At 41.5% G+C, this 13,863-nt stretch overlaps 1 protein-coding gene across 5 annotated transcripts in view; it reads right to left on the reverse strand.

The window, feature by feature from the left end:
* The window catches only part of LOC110516351 (serine/threonine-protein kinase Nek8), a 49,867-nt gene that overhangs the window by 20,337 nt on the left and 15,667 nt on the right, over positions 1 to 13,863 (reverse strand). Inside the window, exon 1 of one of the 5 annotated variants that reach the window (XM_036973677.1) lies at positions 85 to 211. The exons of 2 other annotated variants lie outside the window; for them this stretch is intronic. The gene's annotated coding sequence lies outside the window, so the exon portion shown is untranslated. Of the gene's footprint in view, positions 1 to 84; positions 212 to 13,863 lie in introns of those variants that run through there. 2 more of the 5 variants (XM_021594836.2, XM_021594832.2) reach the window with 2 other exon arrangements.

A 13,863-nucleotide genomic window follows, 5' to 3' on the forward strand; every position in this document is an offset into this window, starting at 1 on the left:
GGAAAGTTGATTAACTTAATGCTTGTTATAAAATGGGAAGTGAATCAAATACAGTTTATATCTTAAAAAAGAAAATAATCTTACCTCTACCTCAGTCAGTTTAGTTCAGGAATGGCTGCTGTCTTGCTGTGTCAGGTTTAAACATGAGAGAACACAGTTGTCTGTGTTTTTTACCTCTCCTCTGCCCCACCCCTAAAGTATTAACACCCCTTTATCTGGTGTCATACTGTGATGAAACTGTGGGACAGCTTGTAAGAAAAGACATGTCCAAATAATTAACTAATTGCTCATACCTGCTCCTGCTTGCTAAACTCTGCCCGGGACTCTGATATAAGGCAGAGAAACTGATATAAGGCAGGGCCGAGAGCACAGGCAGGTCTTGGCGGGGGAGCTGGTGCTTTGATGTATATTGTATTTTGTAACCCTTGCAAGTATCCGCAGTTCAAGTTTTTTAGGGTGTCTGCTGGTGTGTTCCATAACGAGCCTTTCAAAGCACTTCAGGATTAGATGCGAGGGCCACAGAGTGGTAATCATTGTGGCAAGAAGCCTTAGGGTTCTTGGGAACAGGAATGATGGCAGTCATTTTAAGATGTTGGGATTACAGACTGGAACATGGAGAGGTTGAAAATGACCATGAATATGCCTTCCAGCTGATCTGTGAATGTGCTGAGAACTCGCCCTGTAATACTCTCCGGCCCACGGCCTTGCCAGTGTTGATCTCATTAAAGAACTTAAATCACGCCGGCCTCGAAGCGCGAGATCAGTCCTCTGGGTTGGTGGGGGCCCTCATGCACAGTCCAGTGTTAATGTCTAAGCATGCATAAAATGCATAGAGTTTTTCTGGAAGAGAGGCATTGTTGGGTAGACCATAGCTGTGTCTTCCTTTTTAATCCGTAATGGACTATAGCCCCTGCAACATTCGGCAGGCGTCGGTGCCTGTGTAGTATGGTTCCACCTTATTCCTATATTGACCTTTTGCTTGTTTAATGACTCTGCGGAGGTCGTAGCGGGACTTCTTGTACTTGTTCCTATCCTCAGCCGTAGCCTCAGGGTTGTCTGTGATAGCCCTGTGTGCGGTAGCCCTGTCCTTTAGTTTATCCAGGGCTTTTGATTGGAGGAGCAGCGAACCTTCGCCGATGCATTCACTTATGAAGCCGGTGACAGAGGTGGTTAGCTTGTCGATGTTATCGGCGGAGTCTCAAAACATATTCCAATCGGCGCTGGCAAAGCAGTCCATAATCTCCGTTTCTGATTTCTCAATGGAGCGAGTCACGAGTCATAATCTGATTTGCCGATCTGAAATGCCAAAGGTCAGTGCTATCCAGAATCCTTGGAATGTCCCAACCCTAAACCCTAACCTAACTTTAACCACTACCCTAATCTTAACCATAGTCCTTACCTTAATCTTTTTAAATGTTAAACTTAAAATGGGGTAGGGATGTCCCAAGGATCCCAGATAATTCTTTGAGCCTAATTCAGATAATGCATGTCTAGATACCCAGCGCTTGCCCACTCCATAGCAAGCTGCTCTATACGTAGTAATTTAATGTTAAAATCAGATTTCAAAGGTTTAAAAACCGATTCAGAACTGTATTTTGCTGGTTATAATGGTTCTGTTCATAATGAAATGATTGGGAAATCATTTTTGGTTCCAACCCCTGCATAAGACAGAAGGTTACTTCAAGATTTTGTCAATAAAGCCCTTTATCTACATTCCCAGAGTCAGATGAACTGTGGATACATTTTTATAGCATGCTAGTAGATACCATAGACTTCCAGTCATTGTGCTGATGCTAGTTAGCACTGGCTTGTGAAACTACTACTAGTATCCTGTTTGAATGTTAAATGACGAGACAGAGGCATTGATGCGAGTAACCAGTCTTGTTCAGTACATCACAACACATCTGGGTATCTCAAGCACCCCAGTAAAACACAAGAGTTGCAGTAATAAACATTTACCAACAGATGGCATCACTGTGCCATCTTACACCCATAATATATCCCTTTAACGCAAGATGGGTGGGCGTATAATGCGAATGTCTAGAAACCTAAAAGGTTGCCCGTTAGCATTTTAGCAACTACTTACTACTTTTTAGCTACTTTGCAACTATGTTAGCTAACCATTCCCCTAACCCTAGCCCTTTACCTAAGCTTAACCCCAAGCCTGGCTAATGTTAGCCACCTAGCTAATGTTAGCATTAGCCACCTAGCTAATGTTAGCATTAGCCACCTAACTAATGTTAGCCACAACAAATTAGAAATTTGTAACATCATATATTTTTCAAATTTGTAACATATTGTACAAATTCCAATTCGTAACATGTCATACGAAATGGATGCTGGACATTCACAAATTAATAAATACCATATGAAACGTAACATATACTAATTGGAGTGTCCTAGATTTACATTTAAATCAATCAAATTGATTTGTAAAGGCCTTTTTACTTCAGCAGTTGTCTCAAAGTGCTCATACAGAAACCCAGACTAAAATCGAAAAAGAGCAAGCAATGGTGCTAGGAAAAACTCCCTAGAAAGTTTATAGAGCGTTGGGCCAGTAACCAAAAGGTTAGATTGAATCCTGAGCTGACAAGGTAGAAATCTGTCTTTCTGCCCCTGAACAAGGCAGTTACCCCACTGTTCCTAGGCTGTCATTGTAAATACATCTTTGGTCCACGCTGTCCTATGAATTGGTATTTTCTAATAAAGATCATTGTTTGTTATAACTGTGTTGAGTGTCCAAGCCTCGGACACCTGAGCTACTCTGCTCAATCCAGTACTTGTCCCACCTCTCGAGTGGTCCGCAATATTTTTTACAACAAATAGAGAAAGTGTGCCAGGAGTTGAGCCATGGTATGGAAAGGACGGATTCAAATGCAACATAAGCTGAATTTTTTTAGGGGACAATAATGTCACATGATTCAGTTAGAGACCATCTAATGCTGCTGCTCTATAATACACACACTGCTGGGTTCTGTTCTTCACCAAATTAGGGCTATCTTTTGGTATCCTTCCATAACAATGTACATGACAACACTTTATGACTGCAATGAGCCTTTGTTTTTTTGCAGCCTAACAGGCAGCCTAACTTTGGTAGCAAATAATATTTAGTGCCTTCAGAAAGTATACAGACTCCTTGACTTTTTCCAAATGTTGTTGTGTTACAGGCTGAATTGTAAAATACCTAAATTTAGATTTGCTTGTCACTGGCCTATACACAAAAACCCATAATGTCAAAGTGGAACTATGTTTTATATTTTTCTTTCTTCAGATCGATAAAAAAGAAAAGCTGAATAGTCAATAAGTATTCAACCCCTTTGTTATGGCAAAACTAAATAAGTTCAGGATTAAAAATGTGCTTAACAAGTCACATAATAAGTTGCACTCTGTGCGTAATAACAGTGTTTTACATGATTTTTTTAATGACTAACTCATCTCTATACCCCACACATACAATTATCTGTATGGTCTCTCATTCGGGCAGTGAATTTCAAACACAGATTCAACCACAAAGACCAGGGACGGTTTCCAATGCTTTGCAAAGAAGGGCACCTATGTATGGGTAAAAATGCAAAAAAGCAGACATTGAATATACCTTTAAGCATGAGGTATTAATTACACTTTGGATGGTGTATCAATACACCCAGTCACTACAAAGATACTACAAAGATACTGGTGTCCTTCCTAATTTGCCAGATAGGAAGGAAACCACACAGGGATTTCACAATGAGGAAAATGGTGACTTTAAAACAGTTACCGGGTTTAATGGCTGTGATAGGAGAAAACTGAGGCTGGATCAACAACATTGTAGTTACTCCACAATATCCTAATTGACAGTGAAAGCAGCCTGTACAATACAAACATTCCAAAACATGCATCCTGTTTGCAACAAGGCACTAAAGTAATACTGCAAAAACAAATTGCAAAGCATTTAACTTTTTGTCCTGAATACATGTTATGTTTGGGGCAAATCGAAACTCTCAATATGTTCAAGCATATTGGTGGCTTAGTCATGCTTTGGGTATGCTTGTAATCGTTAAGGAATGAGGAGTTTTTCAAGATAAAAAGAAACGGAATAGAGCTAAGCACATGTAAAACCTTAGAGGAAAACCTGGTTCAGTTTGCTTTCCACCAGACACTGGAAGATTAATTAACCTTTCAGCAGACCAGGCACGACTCCAATACTATCATTAAGTTTGCCGATGACATAACATTGGTGGCCTGATCACCAACAACGATGAGACCGCCTATAGGGAGGAGGTCAGAGCCCTAGCCGTGTGGTGGTGCAAGGATGACAACCTCAACGTGATCAAGACAAAGGAGATGATTGTGGGCTACAGGAAAAGGAGGACAGAGCACGCCCCCATTCTCATCGACAGGGCTGTAATGGCGCAGGTTTTGAGCTTCAAGTTCCTTGGTGTCCACATCACCAACAAACTATCATGGTCCAAACACACCAAGACAGTCATTAAGAGGGCACAAGAAAGCCTTTGGCATGGGACCTCAGATCCTCAAAAAGTTATACAGCTGCACCATCGAGAGCATCCTGACTGGTTACATCACTGCCTGTTATGGCAACTGCTTGGCCTCCGACCGTATGGCAACTGCATGGTTAGCAGATGTTGATGCGAGTGTAGCGAAATGCTTGTGCTTCTAGTCCGACAGTGCAGTAATATAACAAATTCACACCAACTACATTATACACACACAACGTAAGGGGATGGAATAAGAATATGTACATATAAATATGAGGATGCGCGATGGCCATGAGACATAGGCAAGATGTAATAGATGGTATAAAGTAGAGGTCGACCGATTATGATTTTTCAACGCCGATACCGATTATTGGAGGATCAAAAAAGCCGATACCGATTAAAAATCGGTCTACTTTTTATTTGTAATAATGACAATTACAACAATACTGAATTAACACTTATTTTAACTTAATATAAAACATCAATAAAATCAATTTAGACTCAAATAAATTATGAAACATGTTCAATTTGGTTTAAATAATGCAAAAACAAAGTAAGTAGAAGAAAGTAATATGTGCCATGTAAAAATGTGTGCCATGTAAAATATGTGCCATGTAAGAGCTAACGTTTAAGTTCCTTGCTCAGAACATGAGAACATATGAAAGTTGGTGGTTCCTTTTAACATGAGACTTCAATATTCCAAGGTAAGAGGTTTTAGGTTGTAGTTAATATAGTAGTTGTAGTTAATATAGTATTTATAGGACTATTTCTCTCTATACCATTTGTATTTCATATACCTTTGACTATTGGATGTTCTTATAGGCACTATAGTATTGCCAGTGTAACAGTATAGCTTCCGTCCCCCTCCTCGCCCCTACCTGGGCTCGAACCAGGAACACATCGACAACAGCCACACTCGAAGGATCGTTACCCATCACTCCACAAAAGCCACGACCCTTGCAGCGCAAGGGGAATAACTACTCCAAATCTAAAAGCGAGTGACGTTTGAAACAAGTATTAGCGCACACCCAGCTAACTAGCTAGCCATTTCACATTGGTTACACCAGCCATTAGCTGGGTGTGCGCTAATACTGTTTCAAACGTCACTCGCTTTTAGATTTGGAGTAGTTATTCCCCTAGCGCTGCAAGCAAATCTAAAGTCATAAACAGCGCTGTGCTTGCGAAGAGTTGCTGGCAAAACGCACAAAAGTGCTGTTTGAATGAATGATTATGGGCCTGCTGCTGCTCAGTCAGACTGCTCTATCAAATCAGACTTAATTATAACATAATAACACAGAAATACGAGCCTTTGGTCATTAATATGATCGAATCCGGAAACTATAATTTCGAAAACAAAACTTTTATTATTTCAGTGAAATACAGAACCGTTCGGTATTTCATCTAACGGGTGGTCTAAATATTGTTGTTACATTGCACAACCTTCAATGTATGTCATTATTACGTAAAATTCTGGCAAATTAGTTCCCAATGAGCCAGGCAGCCCAAAATGTTGCATATACCCTGACTCTGCGTGCAATGAACGCAAGAGAAATGACACAATTTCACCTGGTTAATATTGCCTGCTAAACTGGATTAGTAGTTATAACTAGTGATTATAATTGATTGTTTTTTATAAAATAAGTTTACTGCTAGCTAGCAATTTACCTTGGCTTCTACTTCATTCACGTAAAAGGCAGGCTACTCGTGGAGTGCAATGGTTAGAGCGTTGGACTAGTTAACTGCGGTTGCAAGATTGAAACCCCTGAGCTGACAAGGTGAAGATCTGTCGTTATGCTCCTGAACAAGGCAGTTAACCCACAGTTCCTAGGCAGTCATTGAAAATAAGAATGTGTTCTTAATTGACTTGCCTAGTTAAATAATCGGAAATCGGCGCCCAAAAATACCTATTTCCGATTGTTATGAAAACTTGAAATCGGCCCTAATTAAATCGGCCATTCCGATTAAATCGGTCGACCTCTAGTATAAAATACAGTATATACACATATGAGATGAGTAATGTAGGATATGTAAACATTATTAAAGTGGCATTATTTAAAGTGACTAGTGATGCCATTATTAAATTCATTCATTAGTGGCCAGTGATTTGAGTCTGTATGTTGGCAGCAGCCTCTTATGTTAGTGATGGCTGTATAAACAGTCTGATGGGCTTGAGATGGAAGCTGTTTTTCAGTCTCTCGGTCCCAGCTTTGATGCACCTGTTCTGACCTCGCCTTCTGGATGATAGCGGGGTGAACAGGCAGTGGCTCGGGTGGTTGTTTGATCTTGATGATCTTTTTGGCCTTCCTGTGACATTGGGTGAAGTCCACGATCATCTCCTTTGTTTTGTTGACATTGAGTGAGAGGTTATGTTCCTGACACCACACTCCGAGGGCCTTCACCTCCTCCCTGTAGGGCTGTCTCGTTGTTGTTGGTAATCAAGCCTACCACTGTAGTGTCATCTGCAAACTTGATGATTGAGTTGGAGGTGTGCATGGCCACGCAGTCATGGGTGAACAGGGAGTACAGGAGGGCTGAGAACGCACCCTTGTGGGGCCCCAGTGTTGAGGATCAGTGGGGTGGAGATGTTTCCTACCTTCATCACCTGGGGGCGGCTCGTCATGTAGTCCAGGACCCAGTTGCACAGCAAATTGGAGTGGATGTAGGGTAGGGTGGAGGTGATATGATCCTTGACTAGTCTCTCTAAGCACTTCATGATGACAGAAGTGAGTGCTATGGGGCGATAGTCATTTAGTTCAGTTACCTTAGCTTTCTTGGGAACAGGAACAATGGGGCCATCTTGAAGCATGTGGGGACAGCAGACTGGGATAGGGATTGATTGAATATGTCCGTAAACACATCAGCCAGCTGGTCTGCGCATGCTCTGAGGACGCGGCTAGGGATGCTATCTGGGACGGCAGCATTGCGAGGGTTAACACGTTTAAAATGTTTTACTCTCGTCGGCCACATTGAAGGAGAGCCCACAATCTTTGGTAGCGGGCTGTGTCGGTGGCACTGCATTGTCCTCAAAACGCTCAAAGAAGCTGTTTAATTTGTCTGGGAGCAAGACGTCGATGTCCGCAACGGAGCCGGATTTCTTTTGTAATATTTGATTGTCTGTAGACCCTGCCACATACGTTTTGTGTTTGAGCCGTTGAATTGAGACTACTTTGTCTCTATACTGACGCTTTGCTTGTTTGATTGCCTTGCGGAGGGAATAGCTACACTGTTCGTTTTCGGTCATGTTTCCAGTTGCCTTGCCATGATTAAATGTAGTGATTCGCGCTTTCAGTTTTGCTAGAATAATGCCATCAATCCACGGTTTCTGGTTAGGGAATGTTTTAATAGTCACAGTGGGTACAACATCTCCAATGCACTTCCTAATAAACTCACTCACCGAGTCAGCGTATACGTCGATGTCATTGTCTGAGGCTACCTGGAACATATCCCAGTCCACATGATCGAAGCAATCTTGAAACGTGGAATCCGATTGGTCAGACCAGCGTTGGACAGACCTAAGCACGGGCACGACCTGTTTTAGTTTCTGCCTATAGGAGGGGAGCAACAAGATGGAGTCATGGTCAGATTTGCCGAAGGGAGGGCGGGGGAGGGCCTTGTATGCATCGCGGAAGTTAGAGTAGCAGTGGTCCAATGTTTTGCTTGAGCGGGTGCAACAATCAATGTGGTAGAATGGTAGAATTTAGGTAACATTGTTCTCAAATTAGCTTTGTTTAAATCCCCAGCTACAATACATGCAGACTCAGGATATAAAGTTTCAAGTTTACGTAGAGTCCAGTGAAGTTCTTTCAGGGACTTTGTTAGGAATTTTATGAATAAATGACTAAACAATATCCTAATTTTAAATAGAACTGTAACTAAGTAAACTTATACTCTGTTTTAGTATATCTGATTAACAATATGAGTTCATAAGAAAGGATTATGTGGCATGGACAAGGAGTAATTAAACATAATGAACACCATTCCAACTAGTCTGGGGAGGAATGGGTTGTGGGTTAAGTAAGCAGATAGGGTCGTTAACCTATGGTTGAACCGACGAAACTTAGCTCTGGGGTGTTTTAGGTTCTGTTAACTAGAACTGTCAGCTAAGTGGTGATCGATAATGGTGAGGGGTCAAGAGTTAATTCAGTTATGTTGTGTCCTGTGTGTGTGTTAGTGCGTTGGAATGAACTTTGAACTTGCTTTATTCTTGGTCGGGAGGAGGAGATTCATTCTAGAAGCAATGAAATGGTGTCATGTTTTGTATATAAACTGTTGTTCGTGGTTACGTGGCAGCGCGCTCCGAGAATAAATACTATTATCCATTTTTGACAAGACTGGTCTCTGTCTATTTTATGCAAATAAGAATCTTACAAATTTTCATAAAATAGACTAAGTGAATTCAATTAATGAAAACATATTGGAAATAACGTAATTACAGTAACAGCCGTCGAGGTATCTGCTTGGGGTGATATACACGGCTGTGACTAGAGGGTAGTGTGTACACGGCTGTGACTACAGAGGGTAATGTGGACGGCCCAGTACATCACTGGGGCCAAGCTTCCTGCCATCCAAGACCTCTATATCAGGTGGTGTCAAAGGAAGGCCCCCCAAAAAATGGTCAAATAGTTCAACCACCCTAGTCATGGACTGTGCTCTCTGCTACCGAAAGGTAAGCGGTACCGGAGCGCCAAGTCTAGGTCCAAAAGGCTTCTTAACAGCTTCTACCACTAGGCCATAAGACACATGAACATCTAATCAAATGGCTTCCCATACTATTTGCATTTCCCCCCCCCCCCCCTCTCTTTTACGCTGCTGCTACTCTGTTTATTATCTATGCATAGTCACTTTAACTATACCTACATATTACCTCAATTAACTCGACTAACCTGTGCCCCCGCACATTGACTCTGTACCGGTACCCCCTGTATATAGCCGCTCTGTTATTTTACTGCTGCTTTTTAATTATTTGTTATTTTTAACTTCTCTTTTTTACTTTATTTTACGTTATTTTTCTTAAAACTGCATTGTTGGGCTTTTAAGTAAGCCTTTCACTGTAAGCATTTCACCTATTGTATTCGGCACGTGACAAATAACATTTTATTTGAATAACCTAAAACACAAGACCAAATCTACACTGGAGTTGCTTACCAAGAAGTCAGTGAATGCTCCTGAGTGGCTGAGTTACAGTTTTGACTGGCAGTCCTCAACTGGCAGCTTCATTAAATAGTACCCGCAAAACACAGGTCTCAACAAGGCCAGAATCCCGGAGTCGCCTCTTCACTGTTGACATTGAGACTGGTGTTTTGCGGTTACTATTTAATAAAGCTGCCAGTTGAGGACTTGTGAGGCATCTGTTTCTCAAACTAGACACTCTTATGTACTTGTCCTCTTGTTCAGTTGTGCACCGGGGCCTCCCACTCCTCTTTCTATTCTGGTTAGTGCCAGTTTGTGCTGTTCTTTGAAGGGAGAAGTACACAGCGTTGTACGAGATCTTCAGTTTCTTGGCAATTTTTCGCATGGAATAGCCTTCATTTCTCAGAACAAGAATAGACTGACGAGTTTCGGAAGAAAGGTCTTTGTTTCTGGCCATTTTGAGCCTGTAATCGAACCCACAAATACTGATGCTCCAGACACTCAACTAATCTAAAGGCCAGTTTTATTCCTTCTTTAAATTAGCACAACAGTTTTCAGCTGTGCTAACCCTTTTGCAATTATGTTTTCTAATGATTTATTAGCCTTTTAAAATTATAAACCTGGATTAGCTAACACAATGTGCCATTGGAACACAGGAGTGATGGCTGCTGATAATGGGCCTCTGTACACCTATGTAGATATTCCATAAAAATAAAAAATCAGCTGTTTCCAGCTACAATAGTAATTTACAACATTAACAATGTCTACACTGTATTTCTGATCAATTTTATGTTATTTTAAAAATGGACAAAAAAGTTGATTTTCTTTCAAGAACAAGAACATTTCTAAGTGACCCCAAACTTTTGAACGGTAGTGTAGGTAAGTGGTTGCAAAGGGCATCAGTGTCTTAACAGCGTCATTTGCCAAGGCAGGATACTGAGTGCAGACCAATCCAGAAATCTGGCAGTGGCTTCTGATTAAATTAAATTTTCACAGAAGCGCTTGTTGCAATTTCGATGAGGCTCTCTTGTTCAGATATCGGTAAGTGGACTGGAGGCAGGGCATGAAAGGGATAACGAATTCAGTTGTTGGGGTCATCCGTTTCAGGAAAGTACCTGCGTAATTGCGCACCCAACTCATTCAGGTGCTTCACTACATTTGACATTGTCCGTAAGCTTGAGTTCATTTGCACACAAAAAAAACATACAATGATGGAAAGACCTGTGTCTGTCCTTGTTAATGCAGACAGAGAAGAGCTCCAACTTCTTAATCATAGCCTCAATTTTGTCCCGCACATTGAATATAGTTGCGGAGAGTCCCTGTAATCCTAGATTCAGATCATTCAGGTGAGAGAAAACACCCAGATAGGCAAGTTGTGTGAGAAACTTGTCATCATGCAAGCAGTCAGACAAGTGAAAATTATGGTCAGTAAAGGAAAGCTCATCTCTCAATTAAAAAAAAACGTGTCAATACTTTTCCCGTTGATAACCAGCACACTTCTGTTGTAAAAGCGTTCATGGGCCTTGCTTTAACAAAGTTAACCATTTTCACTGTAGTGTCCAAAACGTCTTTCAAGCTGTCAGGCATTCTCTTGGCAGCAAGAGCCTCTGGATGCTGCCGTGTTTCCAAGTAACGTCGGGAGCAACTGCTTGCACGTGAGTTACTACTCCACTAGGTCTCCCTGTCATGGTGTAAAAGTATAGCTTTAGACCGTCCCCTCGCCCATACCCGGGCGCGAACCAGGGACCCTCTGCACACATCAACAACAGTCACCCACGAAGCATTGTTACCCATCGCTCCACAAAAGCCGCGGCCCTTGCAGAGCAAGGGGAACAACTACTTCAAGGTCTCAGAGCAAGTGACGTCACCGATTGAAACGCCACTAGCGCGCACCGCTAACTAGCTAGCCATTTCACATCCGTTACAATGGCTTTTGTGCCAACAGTACAGATGCCAACACATCTTGACCACCAAAGTCCATTTGATGTAACAAAGCTGTCCAGTACTTTAAAAATATCCTCTCCTGTTGTCCTAGTTTCCAGTGGTTTGCAGAAAAGGATGTCTACCTTAATTGACCCCCCATAAATGTAAAGGATATATACCAGGAGCTGTGCCAGGCCCGCCAAGTCTGTTGACTCATCCAGCTGTTAATGCATAGAATTCACTGGCTTGTATGCAAAACAGATTTTTTTTTCAAAACATCTCCAGCCATGTCACTGATGCGTCATGAAAGAGTGTTGTTTGATGAAGATATTATCTGTATAGTTTTTTTGGCCTTTTCCCCCAGCATTGTCCCAGCCATATCTGTGGCAGCAGGAGCAATTAAGTCCTCCATAATAGTATAGGGGTTGCCTGTCCTAGTCACTTGGTATCTCACCATATAAGACGCTTCTAGCCCCTTCTCATTAATGGTATCTGTTGCTTTTATACATGTCTTACTACTCAAAAGTCATCTTAATTCTCACTCAAATAACTTATGTGGCTTATTTTTCAAATTGGCATGCTTTGTTTCTAAATGTCTGCGCAAGAGTGAAGGTTTCATCGAGTTATGAGATAATACTTTTGTAAATATAACACACTGTGGCTGAGGAAAGGCACTACTCCCAATATAAGTGAACCCCAAATAAATGTAGTTCTCATCATATTTGTGCCTCTTCCATTGTCCAACGTCCCGGTCTGTTGTTCGGGGCTTTCCCAGGTAAGGGGGCAGTAGCTCCTCGGCTGCATCAGATTCACAACTGTCAGTGTCCATGCTAGCTGGGCTAACAACAAATGTAGAATTACTGATGCTAGCAGTGGATGTGCTTGTGGAAGCAGAACAACTTGTGTCATCGACAGGTGCAGATGTAGTACTGCTGCTAGTAGCAGTACTACCAGTAGAGCTGGTATGTGCATCTATGGACGCGGGCCTTACTTTTTTATTTTATTATTAATTTTCAAACAAACGGAATGAGCAGCAGTTACGTTTGCCTACATACTGACGTTTAGTGGAATTCCCGCAAGAGAGTTACGGTTAATGTGATTGAATGTTAATTATTTGACTAGGCTACCTGTATTTCACATTGTGTTGTTATTATTTCGCTGAACACTAGATGGTTTAATTTTATTTTTGAGTAATGAAACGAGACTACTCAGGCAAGAAAAAAAACACCCAAATGTATAGCCCCGTTGGAAAATAGAAATGGACTGTTTGAAAATGTGATGTGAAATATATACACATGTATAAATGTGAATCACATTTTGTATTTGGCGATCCCCGGACGGTACTGCGCGTACCCCAGTTTGGGAACACCCGACCTAGAACAATAAAGGGTCCTTCAGCTTGTCCAAGGTGAAGAACCCTTTATGGTTCCAAGTAGAACCTTTTCACCCAACAAAGTTGGGTGAAGCCTTTATTCCAAAGAGAAGGAACCCTTGCCCCTGTAGAAGAGCCCTTTAGAACCGGTTTTCTATATGTAATACAGCTTTAATTTTAGGCTAATATGAATAGGCCTATTATGCCCATTTGAAACACCAGGCGGAGATGTTTCTCAAATTTCAATTACTCTTTATATAAGGATCATACCGGTACTGTCCAGTCCAGCATGTGTATTTTCTTGAAGTCGGTTAAAGCATACTGTAGGCTACACCCGACACGTACTGGGCTCACTCAAACTTCGCGACAATGCTTATTATTATCACAAAGCTGACTAAGTCTACATTCAAATATATCATCTAACTTAACTTGTATGATTTGAATGTTCATTATTGTGCTCGGAATAGCCTATACGGTGCCGGAGTTTTTTTTAACGGTACCGGTTGGGCTGAGTAAGGCCTGCTAAGCTATTTCTGAACTTCGTAGACATGTTGCGCGCAGAAGCCCGATAATTGTTCTCCGATAATACGGTCACGGAGGAAAGGTGAAAACTGTATGGGGTTAGTTATCATAGTCTTTGATAATGCTGTCTAGAGTAGCCCATTTTAGCATATTAAAATTGAATCGAAGTTCAGCAATTTTCACAGCGGGGGTCTCAGTCTGCATCGAATAGCCTAAACAGGCCTATTTATTTGTTTTTTTGGCTAGAACCACGGAGTTACCACAAGTCGCGAAGAAAACAGGAGTTGCCTCCACTATTCCAGCTTCATCAAATCACCTATGCTTAGTCTAATACAGTGACAACTAAAAGATATCAAAACTATTTAGTCCAATTAACGCGTGTTAAATATCATGTGGCTGTCAATGGTTCGGATTTCTGTGTGCTCGTGCAAGTAGAAAAAT

This window comes from Oncorhynchus mykiss, chromosome 3, assembly GCF_013265735.2.
Source record: "Oncorhynchus mykiss isolate Arlee chromosome 3, USDA_OmykA_1.1, whole genome shotgun sequence".
In the NCBI taxonomy this organism is placed as follows: domain Eukaryota; kingdom Metazoa; phylum Chordata; class Actinopteri; order Salmoniformes; family Salmonidae; genus Oncorhynchus; species Oncorhynchus mykiss.